The following is a 13,903-nucleotide window of genomic DNA, read 5'->3' on the forward strand; positions in this document are numbered from 1 at the left end:
ATTGAAGTGGGTTTGTGTGTTAGTTTTTATATTGCTCCCTTCTGAAGAAGGCTTACTCTAACTGACGGATACATATATTAATAATTGTTTATTCAAGAAACCTGTGAATCTCTGTGTAACTCACCTACAGCTCACATTGACCCCTCTTGAGATAAGCCTGGCTGCTCAACACGCTACCAAAACTATGTAGTACAAGCTTATACAAAAGGTTGGGTTTCCTATACCTGTAGTCAGAGTTGTTGTAGTGCACCTAGAGGGTACTGCATAGAACCTTTGCCTTGCAATCAGTTTCCCCATAACATGTGAGCAAAAGGCAAGAGAGGCTTCATTCCCTGTCAAAAAGTCAGGGTAGTATTTAAACCAGAGCAAAAAGTATGGGATCTGTAGGGAGCTATGGAGGGATAGTTTAAAAAAGAAAATATTTCCTAACAACGTCGTCATTTCTGGCGACACAAAGAAGTTGAGGAGAAACACCTTGTACCAAGGTCACCTGATGACGACCCTTAGGGTTTGAAATATGTACATGACGTGGCATGTTATGTGCACTGGATGCTTCCACTTATGATTTATTCTTTGTTCATGTGATGACTACTTAAACGAGTAGTAAATGAAAATGCAATAAACATTTTTGGAAATGTCAAGTGGCTGGTCACTTATTGCAAGGCACAAACTGTCTTATCGCTCAGGAGGTGGTTTCTATTGAGTATTCAGCAGACATTACAATCCCGGCCAGGATTAACATTTGAGATAGAACTTTATTTTTTTGAAAACCGAGTGTGAGTGATTATCTGTGCATTTTGTCAATCTAAATGGAGGGACATTGAATTGGAACACACCATCTGGCATTGAAAAGGCAGTCTTTGCCACATCCTCAGCAGCTAAAGTAACCTTTCCATATCATTTGGACAAGTCAAGTGAGGAAATAAAATTGCTGAATCCCAGCTTTTCAATTAAACTTTGATGCATTGGATTTGATATGTATCGAAGACTGAGATTGTGTTTACTTTTCTAAAATCAATGATAAATGTAGTCTTATTAACATTTTCAATGTGGTGTCTAATCTGACAGTTGAACTGTCCCACCACCTCCTCAGTGATTTCATGTGCCTCATGCCACTTCTCTAATAGTTTATCAGAGGTGGGAAGCAAAACCTGAACATTATCACCATTTTTTAATTTGCGAAGTTGAACCATCTTGTCATATAACGTTTTTTGTTTCTCCTGGAAAAGTGAGCTCTTATTAATTCTAGGATGAAGGTCATGCGAGTGTCGGTCTCTTAAGTAAATTGTGCTATAATTTCTCCCTGATCCTTATGGTTTTACCTGCTTCACTTTTAGTATTTCTAGCACATCTCTTGGCTCCCGTCCATTTACTAATACAAAAGGGGAAAACCAGGTATGACCTTAATGCTGATTTTCGCAGACTGAATAAAATCAATGGGAGTAAAATAATCCAGCTTTTTCCATCCCACATTGGGAGGCAACTGGGCCTCCCACATCACTGATACTATAAGTGGGAGGCTCATAAGGTAGCAGCCAGACCAACCCGGTCCCATGGGACGCCACCCCTTTATATGAAGTAATGGAGAGCTTATCCAACTACTCATAGAGTAGCTTGATTTGTGTGTGCACGTGTCTGTCGCTTGCAGTATTTGTGTGGTGAGAGGGACAGAGATTAACTTGCATTTGTGTGTGGAAATCTTACCTTGATGCTGCCCGTCCTGCAATGTTTTTTGATGGATGGTGGCAGTACTGCTGCCCGTGCTGTCTGTCTCCCAAGCCCTCCTTTAAATTTTCAGGGACTTGAGATTTCTTCATTCCTATATAGCGCTGGGAGAACACAACTGTGATAACAGGATAAGTATAAATGCCTCTTGCATTGCCTTGCATTAAATAACCTATTATCCTAGTCAGTTGTATTAGAAGTATTTGTGCTTTAAGTGAACCGAGGCAGGCTGGGGCATAGACTTAGCCGTCTCCAAAAAGTGCTCTTGAGCCAGGAGTCTGCCTGGGCTCTTCCCCCCCCACCCCCCTACCACTCGCCACACAAGCACTACTTTTCATTCATGCCTTTGTGGCCTGTTGTCAGATCAATTGGAGAGGTGGGTGCTTTGTTAGAATTCATTTTGCTACTCCGGCCTCCCCTTTTTTTCTTTATCTGCGGCCCCAACAGGAAAGCCCTTTCACACGACAGCCACAACTTTGTCTGTAAGGAGATGAACGGGGTGAAATAGTGCAGCAAATATTCATACTAGCAATTTGCTCAATTTTGCCACTGACCTCTTCACAATAGAACGAAGCCACCTCTTGCGTTGTACGCCTACGGTCAAGTACTTGGGCCCTTCCCGTTGTTTGAGCGCGCATCCCCCTGCCCCCTTGTCGATTTCTCATCCCACTTAAAAACAATGGGAAGCACAGCACATCTAAAGTGTAATGCTCTGTTTAGAGTGCTTAATTTGTAAAAAAAAAAATAAGTGCCAGGGCCCAAATATTTTCTAGCCCACCTGGGACACATCTGGCGGGCAACTCCCAGCCCACTGCTGCCAACACCCATGATTGTTCCTCCATAGTGCCTGCATATTAAGGGTTAACTATGCAACACCCACTGGCTATTTTGGGCACTAGCCATGGCAGATGTGCATTGTACTGATACCAAACAACATAAAATAACCTAACAAACTAGTTTAAGACAAACGTTTAAGTGATTCTTTAAACACATAATCATTTTTAACATTTTGCTCGGATTATATAGGTGGCAATTGGAACATTTCGACCATCTATCCTACTAAGTTCAATTAATGGACAAATGCAGGGAAAATTATTACTGAAATGTTAAACTTGTCTGTCAAACTTTGCAGTAAAATCTTTGTGTATAGGTTGACATTCATGAAAGGCACTCAACTTAAGCAGTGGCTTTTCCCCTGGCCTTTCCCCTGTGTTGGTGCTGCTGGCTGGTGACTGTCCTCTTGTTGCCAAACCCCACTAATATTGTAGTGTTGATGCGTATTGCAGTAGTGGAGCAGCTCCAAAGTTATGTAGGAGGTCTGGAGAAGTGTGTGGACATGGCCAGCACAAGCACCCAGCAATGGCACCTTCCAATTCACTGTTATAAATGAAAATGGATGATTACTACTCTGCTGTCCTGCGTGGGTCATCATGTTCATGAATAACAATGCACCGGGTGAAGAGAATGTCGTCAGTGCATACTGTTGATTGTTGGATGATAACTGGTGAATAACATTTAATAATATTTCCAAAACAGCAATTGATTTGGGACAATTAGGGCAGCAGATGGATGTGCAAGCCGGGCATACGTTGCCCATTGCAGCTTGTTAGCTTTAATACCTTGACTGAAGTTGTGGATGTGCGGCTTTCAGACTATCCGCCCTCAAAGCTTTCTTGTTAACCACATTCTAGGCTTTCTTACTCAAAAAGATGTTTTCGAGGGGATTGGGTCCTCCGACGTATTCCATATCTGACAGTAATCACCACAGCTGTGCTGCTTCGGAAACTCTTTTGGCACCTGCATCAATGACGTCGATACGCTGTCCTCGAGGGCCTCCGTCGAGCCGACGTCACCGGATGTTATAAGTAGGACGCACGACGCCTGTAGCCTCAGTTCCGTTTGTTCCGCGAACGTGTTCGCTTCTGAGATCTCGACGCACCTCGACTCTTCAGAGTTCCTTTCTTTCGGTTCCTCGAACCTCTTTTTTTGTAAAAATACCTATGATGTCCTCGTCTTCTTGTACCCCGCAGCCGGGTTTTAAGTAGTGTCAGGAATGCAGGTCCAAGATGTTGTTGACGGATTCGCACGCCGCTTGCCTCGGTGGGGACCACGACATGGATGACTGTGTGGACTGCCAGTCGCTTACTTCCAAGGCCTTGCGGGAGCGTAAGCAGAAGCTTTCTGTAGGTAAGGTGGCCAAGCCCTGGAAGTCGAAGTTCACCGGCCTTTCGACTGACGATTTGAGGGGCGACTCTCCGCATCGTCGTCGTCGGTCCGGGGGGTTTCGGTCCCGGAGTAGGTCCCACCATTTCTCTGCCTCTTCGAGGCACTCATGGATGTGCCGTCACCAGTTGCCTTCCCCGTCCTCGTCCGAGAACTCCGCCCGTCGGCGGGTTGCTTGTCCCAACAAGCATTCCACTCCTGCTGAATGGGATTCCTTTCGACATGAGATGATAGCGATTTTTCAGTCGCAGGGCTCCGGTCCGTCTGCGCCGTTGAAGACGCCGGCCATGACCGTGCTAGGGTCACCACTCGCAAGCCTTCGGGCTTGAGTGGTCGTCGCGATCACCGGGCGCCTTCGAGGTCTCGGTCGGACAAGGTTGGTTGCTCTAGACATGCCCGTTCCAGGTCCCGGTCCTCGACGCCTTCGAGACCGTCTGAGCCTGTGAAGTCTTCGAAGAAGACATCGACGCCTGCAGCGCCGAGGTCGTCGAGGGACTCTCTCGAGGCTCCGTCTCCGAGGAAGCCGTCAACACCATCGACGCCCAGGCTGCCGAAGGACACGCTCGGGGCTCCGCCCTAGAGGACTGTGTCGAAGCTGTCGACGCCACACTCGACGTCGATGCCAATTCCATCGACGCCCTTGACGCCTTTCGAGGCTGTTTTGTCCGAGGTACCCCGTGGCACGGTGGAACCCCCTAGAAAGGCTCTGGCCAAGGCTAAAAATGTCTTTGTCCCTTTTTCTGTGCCCTCATTACAGCCTCTGGATTATATTTCTGAGGTGGATGAAGGATCTGAGGAAGGTATGGTTCCTGAGGAGGTACCTGACGAGGGTTTGTCTGTGCATAGCCAGATTGAAGACCTGCGGCAGTCATTGCACAACGCAAGTGATCTGGACACCTCTCCGGAGGTGGAGTTCTGTAGGCCTGAGCCTGGCACCCATGCCGAGTCCTTGTACCGGTGCCTTATGTCGAGGGTAACAGAATACTTGGGGTGGTCTGCGCCACCAGTGGATTTTCTGCAGGATGACCTGACAGATATCCTCGACCAAGGTCCACCAACTGACCTGGTACTGCCATTCCATATGGCCTTGCAAAGAAGGGTGGCGGCGGCTTGGACTGCCCCGGAGAGTCTCCCGGCAGTGAGCAAGTCTTTGCCGCAAAAATACCGTCCAGCCAGTAGCGACCCCTGCTACTTGACCACGCACCCCACTCCGGAGAGTTTGGTGGTGCAGGCGGCTACAGCCCCAGCAAAGCAGGCATCGTACCCTACCATCCCTCCTGATAGGGACGAAATGCGTTTTGATGGCTGGGCGAAGAAAGTGTTTTCTTCAGGGGGTATGGCTTTGCAGGCAGCTACCTCTGTGTGTGCCTTGTCACGTTTCACGCACAACCTGTGGAACTGTATTTCGTTAGCGGCTGATCTTATTCCCGAAGGGGAGGAACGGGATGGTTTTCTTGCCATGGTGCAGGATGGCAAGGATGCCATGTGTGAGTCCGTTCAGTCGGGTCTGGACATGGCAGATTGTCAGCCAGTCCATGGTGCGAGCATCATAATACGCAGGTTTGCGTGGTTGCGGAAGTCGGGGTTTGCTCCTGATGTGCAAGCCCGGCTCTTTAACATGCCCTTTGATGGTGAACATCTTTTTGGCAGCAAAGCTGACGAGAGCCTTGAGAGGTTGTAGACCTCCAAAGCTGCAGCGAAGTCGTTGAGCGCTGCAGTTCGCCAACCTCCGCCTTTTCGTCCTAGTGGACAGCAATGGAGGGGAGGTTCCTTTCGATATTACTCATCCTTTAGTAGATCGAGAGGAGCTGCAAGTCAAAGGGGACACTGTAGGAGTGCCAGAGGTGGAAAACAGGGTACTCGAGTTGCCAAGGCCGCTTGGGCAGTTGCCTCTTTACCCTCAGGCAATGCTGCATCCGCTTCAGCTCAGTCATGAGTCCATGTCCCATGGCTCGCCAAATGGGGAAAGGCTGGCGCAGCATCTTGTAGAATGGCGTGCCATTACTTCAGCTGTGTGGATTCTGGAGATCATAGCCCATGGCTACTGCCTTCCTTTCCGGCAGAGGCCTCGCGACAATCCACCAGGGAATCTCTCTTTGTTGAGTCCAGATCCGCTCCTTGCGCAGGAAATACAAGCCCTGCTGGACAAAGGCACCATAGAACTGTTGCCTGTAGCGGAGAGGAACAAGGGATGGTATTCCCCTTATTTTTTGATTTTGAAGAAGACGGGGGATTGAGACCCATCATGGACTTGCGCGATTTGAACAAACTCCTCAGGAAGGACAAGTTCAAGAAGGTTACTCTTTCTCAAGTCCTCCAGACCCTTCAACTTCAGGACTGGTTGGTGTCTCTCGAAGTCGAGGAGTACCTGAGGTTCGCGGTTGGCGACTCGCACTTTCAGTTTCGGGTCCCCCGTTCGGATTGACCTCCGCCCCAAGGGTTTTCACCAAGCTCATGGTGGTGGCGGCAGCGCATCTCAGGAAAGTGGGGATTCACTTCTACCCCTACCTGGACGATTGGTTGATCAGGGCGCACTCTCCCAAGCAAGTCCTGGATCATCTGTCCATCACCTGCTTCTCCCTCAACTTAGAAGTCTCACTTGACGCAAACTCAGCGGCTCCAGTACATCGGAGCAGTGTTCAACACATTACTGGGGCAGTGTTTTTCTCCCCAGGTGAAGGCTCTTCACATTCAGCAGATGGTACACCAGTTTCAACATGCCCAGAGTCTCCCGGCATTCGAGTTCTTGAGGTTGCTCGGCCTCATGGCATCCTGCATTCTTCTGGTGCCAGAGGCCTGGTTCTGGATGGGATCTCTGCAATGGGCTCTCAAGATGCAGTGGTCACAGTCCTCCGGCAGGATGTCGGACCCCGGTTCAGGTGCCGCGCTCGGTTGCTAAGGACCTTCTGTGGTGGGCCGACGAAGGCACTCTGAGGGGGGCTCCGTTTTGGCTACCCTGGCTGGAGGCGATGATCGTGACGGACGCATTCCTCACGGGATGGGGAGCTCATGCCAATGACAGTCAGCGGTCGTTGGTCTCCGTCTGAGTCCAGACTCAATATCAATCTGTTGGAGCTGAGGGCCGTCAGGCTTGCCCTGAAGGCTTTTCTGCCGACTGTGCGAGGAAAGAATGTCCCGATTCTGAAGGACAGTGAAGCATAGGGTGATGCCAGGAGAAGAACACTAACAAGCAGAAGGAAGGCAAGAAGCTAGTGAAATCAAGTCAATTATCTCATTTTATTTTGACTTGAAAATGTAAAAAATTCATTAAACATTTTAATCATTTGACATTTATAAAAAAAACATTTATAAAAAACATCCTATATGTCACACATCCATATATTCACTCAATCTAAGTAATTTCATAAAACATTCAATTATTCAAGAGTATTCAAAAACAAGGAAATATACTTAATTTCCCGTAAACAGTTAGAAATAGTTAATTCCCGAAAAATATCTCGACTATTGGTGACCAAAAGTGTGGGTCTTCTTTAGAATTAGGGCATTCCCGTTGGCAAATAGTTTCGACTTGGAACAATATGTAAGTCTTCATCAGGAAAGGATGAACATTAGAGATTTCTAAAAACAAACAGATGAAACATCTTGTTAACAACAATTTCAACTAGCTTATTTTCTCCCCTCATACAGTAGTGCTCAAAAAGAAAAAAAAAAGAAACAAAGGACCAAAAAGGGGGAAATCAATCTGTCTCACCACCCCCAGGGCCTCTAATTGCCCACAAATTAAGTCTCAAAGCCTGCGGCATATCTAAATACAGCAGAGGGCTGAATACGTGCCTCCACCAAAGTCGACAACCTTTCAACAAACCATTAAAACCCTTTTAAAAAATTAAGGTTAATGGTATATACACAAAGACACGTACATTTCTTATCGTATTTGTGCCGTATTTCACACTTCACACATTCAAAATAGCTCCAGACATGTCAGGACTCGGTGCCGTAAAAGATCTTTTTATACCTGCAAGCCCTATTAGGGCTAGTCTGATAACTTGTACTCCAATGACCAGGCCGATAGTATTCCTGTGGTCCCTGGCAAGCATTAGTGTAACTCGATCTCCTCATCAAACGTCAATCTAATCAAAATACAAACATAAACTTTAATGAAGAATAGCTGCTTTCTAGCTATTCACAATAAACAAGGGAAGCAAGAAAACAAAAATGAAAAAGGGCAAAGAAAAGAAAACGTGGCACATAACTACCACTCGCAGAACGAATATATATGAATTAATACCTTCAACAAAAAGTATTAGTTCGCCCATGCGGGGAAACAATTCCTCTCTGGCCGGTTCTTGTTTCAATCGGTGACATTAAACCAATCGAAGCAGGCGGACAAGAAAAGTAATCCACTGACAGTGAATCATTGCATGCATGCGTTCTAACCTCGGTCTGTATAATAACAAACAAAAAAACAATTGCTGTGAGAAATCTGTTCTCCCTTTGAAGAAGGAACAAAGCAGCCGTTCTGTCTGCAACACTCACCTTAGAACTTAAATATACCCGCTCGATCGCGACGGCATCTGTTCCCGGTAAGGAGCACACAAACGCGGCAGCGTCCGTTCCCAAATCAATACGAACCGCGACTGACATGAAAATGAAACCGTCTTTTATTTCACTCAGCCAGATACATAGAAATAGAAAAAGTACTTGCGCGGCCACAGGAGGGCTATCTGAGACTCAGCCTAGTAGCTTGAGAATTAGAGGTAAAAAAAGGACTACAGAATCTGAAAGGAGCACGAGAAACTACAAATCTCTGATCTCTACCCAGAAGTACAAACCAATAGATCAATCCAAAAGCGGATGAGCCAAAAAAGATGAGAAAGCCAGGGAAGACGAAGTGTGAAGGAAGAGGCAAAATATACCCAAAAGGGGGCTGCCCTACGATCAAAAGAAGAGGGCAATCTATATACATAATATAATACCTCAAAAACTCAGTTCCATTCGTCCTGTTGATTTAATTCCCTATTTAGACTGTTGGTGTGGTATATCCACCACTGTTCCTTCTGGGACAGACGTGCCGCCGTATTAGCCGCATCGGTACCAACCACTTTTTCAATTGCCCACCATTTCAGATCTTCTGGGCTGTGTTTAAAATCCAAAAAGTGTGTGGTTAAAGGAGCATTTAATTGTCCCGTCCAGATTTTAGATTTGTGCTCACTTATGCGTAATTTAACAGCTCTAGACGTTTTACCAATATAAGCCTTTTTACAAGGGCATATTACTACATATATAACATTGGAACTGAGACAGGTGTTATGATGTCTCAAATTCCAATCCATATCGTGAATCCTAATTACAGAGGTAGCCGAAGTGCTAGCGGTGTTGGAACAACTACCACAAGGGAAATGTCCAGCAATAGGAGGCATACCCCAGATAGCCGTTAGGGTCCGTTGATTATCTTGTACCTGATTTCTATCGGCCTTAGATACCCAGTTCTTAATGTTTCTGCCTTTCTTAAAAGCATACATCGGTTTGGGTAAATCTACCATGTTTAGCTGAAGTAAATGCCAATGGGTGGATATTATCTTCTTGATTTTATTGTGCTGACTATTGAAAGTCAAAGCGCAAACTAACTGGTCATTTCCCAATTTTCTAGCTTTGGTTTCCTTTTGTAAAAGCAATTCCCTATGTTGATAGCGGGTTCGCTTTTTCGAGTGTTTTAGCAATTTTCTGGGATAGCCTCTCTTAATTAGTCTTTCTTCAATCGCCGCAGCCTTTTTAGTAAAATCTTCTATTTTGGTGCAATTTCTCCTAGCCCGTAAGAACTGTCCATACGGGATATTCGACTTTAGAGATTGGGCATGAAAACTCTGATGGTGCAGTATCGTATTCCTGTCAGACTCCTTTCTGTAGAGATCCACTGCCAAAGCGTTGTTATCCACCTTAATTAACAAATCCAAAAAGCCAATCTCCTTATTGCTAGTCTGGATCGTAAAACGCAAGTTAGGGTTCAAGTTATTAATCCATTGAAAAAAGGCATTATAGTCTCCTTTGGAGCTGTCCCAAATTATAAGTATATCATCAATGTATCTCTTATACAATTTTAGAGCAGATCCAAAGGGGTTAGAATCTGCCATAATATTCGATTCTTCAAAATCCCACATATATAAGGTGGCATAATTTTATTTGCATGTAATACATGTTTTTGAACCTGAAGACATTTTTGGAAAGTGCTATTTCCAATAGCTCAACCAAAAAATCACTAGGGACGGAAGTAGTGTCTACCCTAGTTTGGAGAAATCTTTTCATTATTCCCAAAGAGTCTGCCTGGGGGATGTTGGAGTAAAGAGACTCCACATCCAAAGTAATGAGCATATCGTGGTCACTGTTGAATGGGAAAAATTCAACCATTGTAATCCCGTATGAAGAGTCAGCAAGGTAGGTGGGAGTGTTTTTAGCTAAGGGCTTCAAGAAATAATCCAAATATTGTCCCAATGGTTCCAAAATAGAACCGCTCAAAGAAACTATAGGTCTCCCAGGGGGGGCAGTCAAGCTTTTGTGTATTTTGGGTAACATGTAGATTAAGGGAGTTTTAGTGTTCTTCGGGACAAGAAAGCTAAATTCCTTAAGAGTAATAATTTCCCTTTCTAGAGCATATTGTCCCAATCTTTCAATTTCTTTCTGAATTCCATGAGTGGGGTCTCCCTGCAGTTTGACATATACTTCTTGATTATGAAGTTGTCTCATTACCTCAAGGTCGTATTTAATAGCGTCCCACACTACCACACCTCCTCCCTTGTCTGCTTTTTTGATCACAATAGTCTTGTCCATTTGTAAGTTTTTAAGGCCTGCCCAATCTTCTTTCAAATAGTTGAAGCATTTTTTTGTTTTTTCTTGTGTTTTTGTTGTCATAAATGGCATTAAAGTCTCGGAGTACTGCCTTTTCAAAAGTAACCGTTTCTTTAGATATCATATTTACCGAAGGAGTACATTTAGAAGGAGGTTTAAAAGGGGTATGGGCTCCGGCACCTATGGGATCTTTGCCCTCATTACCGAAAAAGTCTTTGCGTCTAATTTTACGAAAAAAGTTTCTCAATTCTATTTCCACGTCCATTTTACTAGGGTCTTTCATGGGTATGAAAGAAAAACCTCTTTCAAGTATGGAGACTTCCTTAGGGGTCAGAGTTTTTTCGGACAGCCCTTAGCTAAAAACACTCCCACCTACCTTGCTCACTCTTCAGAAGTGATTAGAATGGTTGAATTTGTCCCATTCAACAGTGACCACGATATGCTCATTACTTTGGATGTGGAGTCTCTTTACTCCAACATCCCCCAGGCAGACTCTTTGGGAATAATGAAAATATTTCTCCAAACTACTACTTCCGTCCCTAGTGATTTTTTGGTTGAGCTATTGGGAATAGCACTTTCCAAAAATGTCTTCAGGTTCAAAAACATGTATTACATGCAAATAAAAGGGACGGCTATGGGAGCGTCCTTTGCTCCCAATTATGCCACCTTATATATGTGGGATTTTGAGGAATCGAATATTATGGCAGATTCTAACCCCTTTGGATCTGCTCTAAAATTGTATAAGAGATACATTGATGATATACTTATAATTTGGGACAGCTCCAAAGGAGACTATAATGCCTTTTTTCAATGGATTAATAACTTGAACCCTAACTTACATTTTACGATCCAGACTAGCAATAAGGAGATTGCCTTTTTGGATTTGTTAATTAAGGTGGACAACAACTCTTTGGCAGTGGATCTCTACAGAAAGGAGTCTGACAGGAATACGATACTGCACCATCAGAGTTTTCATGCCCAATCTCTAAAGTCGAATATCCCGTTTGGACAGTTCCTACGGGCTAGGAGAAATTGCACCAAAATAGAAGATTTTACTAAACAGGCTGCGGTGATTGAAGAAAGACTAATTAAGAGAGGCTATCCCAGAAAATTGCTAAAACACTTGAAAAAGCGAGCCTGCTATCAACATAGGGAATTGCTTTTACAAAAGGAAACCAAAGCTAGAAAATTGGGAAATGACCAGTTAGTTTGCGCTTTGACTTTCAATAGTCAGCACAATAAAATCAAGAAGATAATATCCACCCATTGGCATTTACTTCAGCTAAACATGGTAGATTTACCCAAACCGATGTATGCTTTTAAGAAAGGCAGAAACATTAAGAACTGGGTATCTAAGGCCGATAGGGTCAGTTGATTATCTTGTACCTGATTTCTAACGGCTATCTGGGGTATGCCCCCTATTGCTGGACATTTCCCTTGTGGTAGTTGTTCCAACACCGCTAGCACTTCGGCAACCTCTGTAATTAGGATTCACGATAGGGATTGGAATTTGAGACATCATACCACCTGTCTCAGTTCCAATGTTATATATGTAGTAATATGCCCTTGTAAAAAGGCTTATATTGGTAAAACGTCTAGAGCTGTTAAATTACGCATAAGTGAGCACAAATCTAAAATCAGGACGGGACAATTAAATGCTCCTTTAACCACACACTTTTTGGATTTTAAACACAGCCCAGAAGATCTGACATGGTGGGCAATTGAAAAAGTGGTTGGTACCGATGCGGCTAATACGGCGGCACGTCTGTCCCAGAAGGAACAGTGGTGGATATACCACACCAACAGTCTAAATAGGGGATTGAATCAACAGGACGAATGGAACTGAGTTTTTGAGGTATTATATTATGTATATAGATTGCCCTCTTCTTTTGATCGTAGGGCAGCCCCCTTTTGGGTATATTTTGCCTATTCCTTCACACTTCGTCTTCCCTGGCTTTCTCATCTTTTTTGGATCATCCGCTTTTGGATTGATCTATTGGTTTGTACTTCTGGGTAGAGATCAGAGATTTGTAGTTTCTCGTCCTGCTTTCAGATTCTGTAGTCCTTTTTTTTACCTCTAATTCTCAAGCTACTGGGCTGAGTCTCAGATAGCCCTCTTGTGGCCGTGCGAGTACTTTTTCTATTTCTATGTATCTGGCTGAGTGAAATAAAAGACGGTTTCATTTTCACGTCAGTCGCGGTTCGTATTGATTTGGGAACTGACGCTGCCGCGTTTGTGTGCTCCTTACCGGGAACAGATGCCGTTGCGATCGAGCGGGTAGAGCGGGTATATTTAAGTTCTAAGGTCAGTGTTGCAGACAGAACGGCTGCTTTGTTCCTTCTTCAAAGGGAGAACAGATTTCTCACAGCAATTGTTTTTCTGTTTGTTATTATACAGACCGAGGTTAGAACGCATGCATGAGATGATTCACTGTCAGTGGATTACTTTTCTTGTCCGCCTGCTTCGATTGGTTTAATGTCACCGATTGAAACAAGAACCGGCCAGAGAGGAATTGTTTCCCCGCATGGGCGAACTAATACTTTTTGTTGTAGGTATTAATTCATATATATTCGTTCTGCGAGTGGTAGTTGTGCCACGTTTTCTTTTCTTTTCTTTTCCCTTTTTCGTTTTTGTTTTCTTGCTTCCCTTGTTTATTGTGAATAGCTAGAAAGCAGCTATTCTTCATTAAAGTTTGTTTGTATTTTGATTAGATTGACGTTTGATGAGGAGATCGAGTTACACTAATGCTTGCCAGGGACCACAGGAATACTATCGGCCTGGTCATTGGAGTACAAGTTATCAGACTAGCCCTAATAGTGCCGTAAAAGATCTTTTTATACCTGCAAGCCCTGAGTCCTGACATGTCTGGAGCTTATTTGAATGTGTGAAGTGTGAAATACGGCACAAATACGATAAGAAATGTACGTGTCTTTGTGTATATACCATTAACCTTAATTGTTTAAAAGGGTTTTAATGGTTTGTTGAAAGGTTGTCGACTTTGGTGGAGGCACGTATTCAGCCCTCTGCTGTATTTAGATATGCCGCAGGCTTTGAGACTTAATTTGTGGGCAATTAGAGGCCCTGGGGGTGGTGAGACAGATTGATTTCCCCCTTTTTGGTCCCTTTTTTCTTTTTTTTTTCTTTTTGAGC

At 44.4% G+C, this 13,903-nt stretch overlaps 1 protein-coding gene across 4 annotated transcripts in view; it reads left to right on the plus strand.

Annotated features, from left to right (window-relative positions):
* The window catches only part of SENP1 (SUMO specific peptidase 1), a 1,568,779-nt gene that overhangs the window by 605,693 nt on the left and 949,183 nt on the right, over window positions 1-13,903 (plus strand). The gene's annotated exons all lie outside the window — the stretch shown is intronic.

The sequence above is a fragment of the Ambystoma mexicanum genome, chromosome 3q (genome assembly GCF_040938575.1).
Source record: "Ambystoma mexicanum isolate Mex_15411 chromosome 3q, UKY_AmexF1_1, whole genome shotgun sequence".
Taxonomy (NCBI): domain Eukaryota; kingdom Metazoa; phylum Chordata; class Amphibia; order Caudata; family Ambystomatidae; genus Ambystoma; species Ambystoma mexicanum.